This window comes from Perca fluviatilis, chromosome 24 (genome assembly GCF_010015445.1).
Source record: "Perca fluviatilis chromosome 24, GENO_Pfluv_1.0, whole genome shotgun sequence".
Lineage (NCBI taxonomy): Eukaryota > Metazoa > Chordata > Actinopteri > Perciformes > Percidae > Perca > Perca fluviatilis.
Window position 1 is genome coordinate 14,264,257 of NC_053135.1, and position 6,000 is coordinate 14,270,256.

General features: G+C 42.8%; 1 protein-coding gene across 6 annotated transcripts in view; it reads right to left on the reverse strand.

The window, feature by feature from the left end:
* arhgap1 (Rho GTPase activating protein 1) overlaps positions 1-6,000 on the reverse strand; it is an 88,708-nt gene that overhangs the window by 62,921 nt on the left and 19,787 nt on the right. The gene's annotated exons all lie outside the window — the stretch shown is intronic.

Here is a 6,000-nt window from a genome sequence, read left to right on the forward strand (position 1 = left end):
AACAAAATGCACAAGTGGGAATACAAAGACAGAAAACAGAATGAGGAAACCAAAATTTGTAAGGGTACGACTAAGATTTTTCCTAGGTCGCATCTAACATTCTTGCATCCGCTGCCTCTCCACGAACTAGCTAAGCAATGTCGTTTATATCGATATTGTTTAATGTTGCGTAACATGACTCATTCCTTCTGTAAAGTCGTACCTGTGTATAGATCTCTCCTCCGTGCAGCCCCGCCCCCATTCACTCACACCCTGCAACATGGAGAGACACAGCGCCGCCGGTCCAAACTGCTTACATTTGTCTACAGTTTTAATTGTTAACGCAGCTGTATATTAAGTATGAGAGGGAAACCTGTATTGGTACCAGTGTTTTCGCTGGTAACTCTCGGTTATTGCGGCCACCACGGCGAAAAACACATTAGAAGTTATTAAATGCAACTAACTTCCGTTCATTGAGTAATAGCGTGTAAGACGGAGCCAGCTGGATAATAGTTCATAAAAATGCAGCGCATTGACAATACAGACATTTCATAGCCTACACAAGACATGTGTAACGCCGTTGACCCGCCAAAGCGCATTCGACCCGTGCTGGACCCATTCATAATGAGTCAGCCATCACTCTGTGAGTAGCATACGCTACTATATATATATTTTTATATATCCTAGGCTATTTATTTCAGATAACTTTCATTTACATGTGTTGCAGCTGTATATTTTCAAACTGGTAAAGGAAACCCTGTCTTTGCATTTTATTTTAATCACAATCTGTTTTAATAAAAGAGCTTGTGAAAAGTGGCTTTGACTTAAAACTGAACATTTAGCCCACTTTGTAAAAAAAATACAGAGCTATATATTGTGTATCGCCATTCAGCGCTAATGGCGACGCGGGGAAAAATTTGTGTGCACCTAAATTTTGTGCTGGTGCACCTAAATAAAAAAAGTTAGGTGCACCAGTGCAACCAAGGCATAAAGTTAGTCTGGAGCCCTGAATACAATTAAAACAACAATAAAAACAATACATAAACAATACAAAAAACTTCCACCCAACCCCCAGAACCTACAGGGTCACGATTGAAAGACCTAATTCATTTTCTGATATTCTCGAATTGTTAACTTGGAGAGGGCATTCAAAATGAAGACAGGTGCAGATACAACACGATAATGGAAAACATAGATAAATGGATGGCTTCTTCCCTCCAAAAGTGAGCTACAGGCGTGCACTCCCAGAACATGTGAATGAAGGTTCCATAGACCCCCCAGAGAAAATAAGGAACTAAGAGCATTAGGCACAATTTTCATGAAGTGCATTCTCCTTGGAGTTAAGTAAGTTCTGTACATAGTTCAGGTGAATTTGTTGATGGTTGGGGTTGCGGGAACCCAGCAAAATGTTAGCCCAAACAGAGTTCCAGAGAAACCAAGCTTTCCTCTAGTGCCCGAAAAGAGACCTTGGAATGGGGATCAAACCAGTTAGCTAGGGTTTTAATGTGAAGGACAAGAAATATAACTTAAAGTTTGGTACTGCCAAACCAGGATCCAATTTCTTACACTGAGCCATGGTCGCTTTCTATTCCAAATTTGAATAAATGAATGAATTTGGAGACTGCCGAGTGTTTTTACCAATGGCCAGCAGGGGGATAGAAAAGAAGCATAGAGCTGGTGAAATCGACCCTGGGTAAATTCATCTTGACATTCGAAGCACGGGATTGTAAAGAGTTGGGCAAGCTTGACCACCTGTCAAGGTCTCTGATAACTTTGTTCAATGATTCACTGTAATTATAGTTGATAGTCCTATTAAGAGAAGAAAATATCTCAACACCAAGGTACTTAAAATGGTTGACTATGGGAATCCCTGCAGGAGGAGAAGCCGATTTTGCAGCCTCATTTAAAGGTGTAAAGCCGATTTGGACCAATTTATTTTAAAACCTGATAAGGTTCAATACTCCTTGAGCACTGCCAAAAGATGGGGGACAGATTTAGCAGGGTCCTCCATGAAGACCAAAACATCATCCACATAAAGGGCTAAATGATGTTGTGTATTACCAATGGAGAAGGGACTGATATTAGATGACTGACTGATGTACAAACTGGGCTAATGGTTCAAGAGAAAACACAAGAAGTCCAGGACTCAGTGGGCAGCCTTGTCTGGAGCATCTGGAAACAGAAAATAAGGGACCATAATGTGGAAGTAATGTAAAATAATGTGTGAAGGACCATAACTGATGGGGTAGAGTACAGTAGGCTTTCTCAACCTTTTTTGTGCCAAGGCCCAGTAATGTTTGGCCCTCATCCTCTGGGGCCCACTTATGTAATTTTACAGGGAAAGAAAGAAACATTTAATGAATTACTTACAGTTACATTTATAGATGCACAGAGGTTAGAGGAGCACTATAGTGGCCCAAATGTTGCCAGTATCCACCCCCATGGTGAGCTGGCACAGACATCTGGACTAATCGTAGCTGTCCTGGCAATCCAAAAGCACATTGTTTCCACATGGTTTCACCAAGTCAAATTTCAGACTTTTTAAAGACCTTTTTGAGACCATTATGAATGACATTTAAGACCAATATCACGAAACAAAGAAAGCTGTCAGAGTCCGGAAACACTGTCTGAAACAATTCCCCTCATTGGCATTATAGGACTAGTGTCTAGATGGGCTGCAATATAAGCTGCATGTTGGTCTCATTTGTAGTTATAATACAGCAAATTATATCTGGACTAGCGACAGAAAGAACTACAACACCATCTATTAATGATGGTTATTATAAAGTGTTAGCAAAATTCTCTAAGTCCCTCCACAACACACTGTTAAATTGTAGGAGCTAGGAGCATGTAAGGAAAGTGTATTAAACGTGGCAGAAAGAACACCTTTATGACCTGACTGTGCCATCGGTAGTAAAGATATATCCATACTAGCAAAAAGTTGATGGAAAGCAAAAAAGATAGTCTATCCTAGAAAATAACTTGTGCCTTGATGAGAACAATAAGAAGTCTTTCATAAAGGGGTCGGCAACACGCCACAGGTCAATCAGCCCAGTATTGTCGGCCCATATCGCAAGACGCTTGTTTTTGATCTGCAGTCTCTGAAGACCCTGATCTGTCCAAAACTGGGTCCCACACAGCATTAAAGTTGGCACCAATTATAAAAAAAATGAGTAATTCGTAAATTCCAACATAGTACTAGTTAATGTGTTGTAAAAATCAGCATTAAATGTATTAGGTGCATAAGCATACATCAAAGCAATTTTCCTACCAAAATAATTCTAGCCTGGCCATGACTAACCGTCCCGCTACATCAGACCATACAACACAACCTTAAAATGTAGACTCCATCTGGCAACTATAGCAACCCCTTAGTCTGTTCATTCATGGGAGGGTGAAGGGGAAAGTGGGAGTTTCCCATAAAGAGATGGGAGGGGAAGCGTAAAGTGTGCCTAATTATGTATTCCGCGGTATGTACAAAAACCGCCCGTGACAGCGCGCCCCTAATTTGAGGAGAAAATTCTCTGCCTCTTAAAAGCAGGTGTAAACAAGGCGCAAGTGGGTTTCCTCGCATATGCCTCCTGGTAAAATGGCAGCAGTAATCTGAGCAAGATGGAGACATAGGCCAAGGAGACGTGCTGAAAAGATTTTTGCCACAAGTATCACACTTTTCCAGTTGAGTGAACACAAAATCATTAAGCGTTACAGATTAAGCAGCCATGCAACTACAGTTACTGGAAGAAATCAAAGATGACATTGAATCTCCTACTCAGCGTTCACATTCCATTCCAGCAGTTGTTAAAGCGCCCATATTATGCTCATTTTCAGGTTCATAACTGTATTTTAAGGTTGTACCAGAATAGGTTTACATGGTTTAATTTTCAAAAAAAACCATATTTTTGTTGTACTGCACAGCTCTCTCTCACTGCTGCAGATTCTCTTTTCACCTGGTTTCTGTTTTAGCTACAGAGTGAGACCTCTTTTCATCTTTTTCTTCTGTACCATCTTTGATTGCACTCGCACATGCTCAGTAGTTCAGATGTAGATCAGGTCAGCTAGCTAACTCTAGAGACAGTAAAAGAAAGCCTGTTTCTCCAACTTTGGTCAGTTACAAGGCAGGATTAGCTGGGAGACTTCTAAATGAGGGCACACATGTAAGTAGTTCTTTTGTAGATTATGGTGAACTTGTGTGTGTTGTAGCAGTGCTTTGCTATTGAGAACGATGTAGCATGCTAGCGTTAGCATTAGCATGCTAATGCTAATGCTAACGGTTAGCATGCTAACGAGCTAACGGTTGTGGTTAGCCAGCTCATTTCGGACTGTGACGTCACAGTCCGAGGCCGATTTTGAACAGCTCACTAGGAGACTGAAGGCAGGACACATTCAGAAACTGTATCTCACTCAAAACAGCATGGATGGATTTTTTTCAAAGTTTGTATGTGTGTGGAAGCACCAGAGACACAAAAGAACACCCCAAATCCCAGAAAAAGTGATTTTTTCATAATATGGGCACTTTAAACTACATTACAAATATTGGCATCAGGATCATTTCAAACAGTCATTGCATAAGAAGTGGGAATATCACAGTCTGCACTCAGCCGCCACATAGCACAAGTACTTAACGCTTTGCTACAGCGCACTAGTAAATACATACATTTCCCCACCACTAATACCGAAATAACACGCATCAAGCAGGATTTCTTTGACATCGGCCATTCAATTGCGCTTTTAAATGCGCCCAATTTACGGTATAGTGGGCGGAGAAAGGCGCCGATTACCCGATGAACTGCAGGTTTGGTAAATACAACGTAAGCTGATGTATCACAGTGTGCGCTTTCTGCGGGTTGGCCATGGTGCTGATAACGCTACTTTCGCAAATGTAGTCTACGTACATCTGGCCCTCACTGTGTTCCCAGCTGTTGAGAACACCCGCTCCGAGGGTGTGGAAGAAGCCTGAACACAAAGATATTTGTTTGCAAGCTTGCGCTGCCGTGCAGTCCACCTGAACAGTTAGCTTGCTGTAAATAATGTGTCATCTCGTTATTACTTTCAAGGTCGGCACAATAAATTCAGCCATTTTGTTCGCTGAAACAAATCGGCTGACTGAGGAGTGTGCCCCCGCCATAGCCTCACTGACTCCCGGAGCTCAGTCTGGTCTGCTCCGCGGGTCTGCAGGGCTAACAGGCAGCCACACTGGCCACCTGCCATGCAGACAGGATGTTGTCGTGTCTCGTCCTACCTCCAGCCTTTAGCTGAGAGGTTATTTCTGAATAAACCTGAATGCCTCACAGGCTAAATCACATCCAGAATCATTGGCAGCTAACAATAACTAGAACTGCAAGCAGTTATGACGGAGCCAAAGCCTCCGATGCCAGTCGCCCCCGACGCCCCGGGGAGCTGCGCCAGTCACCCCGATGACCCGTGGAGCTGCGTCAATGTGGGACCTGAAGCATTACGTGGGGGGGGAAGACGTTGGTGAATATCGAGAGGTTTGATGCGCAAGGTCTGCGGTATGGTGTGAGCCGCGACGTCTGCGGTACATTGCCGTTGCAAAAGTTCATCTCCATGTATATACAGATTACCTTTAACAATTCTCTACAATAAACAAACTTCTTAACCCCCCTGAACACAGGGGATAACGGAGAGAAATGAGAGAGTAGGTGTTTCTCAATGTCAAGGAAGGATCCTTCGAAGCCAGAATTTGGAGGATGCTACGTCATCGACGTCCGTCGAAGGACCGTTCCAATGTCGAGGATCATCCGAATCCCACCAAGGACTGAGTCCTTCGTTCTGAGAATTTCCCATAGACTGCAAAGGATGCATAGGTGTATCCTTCGCGCTCCCATATCACCCACAATCCAGCTCGTTTGAAAAAATGAAATGCCGGACCTAAGCGGGAGTTTGATCGGCATCGCTGACGGCGTAATAATCGCTTAAATGTAAGTATCTTTAGTGTTTGCCATACATGTGTTATCACCGTTAACGTTTTACATCAATGTAAAGCTTAACGCTTTAATGCTG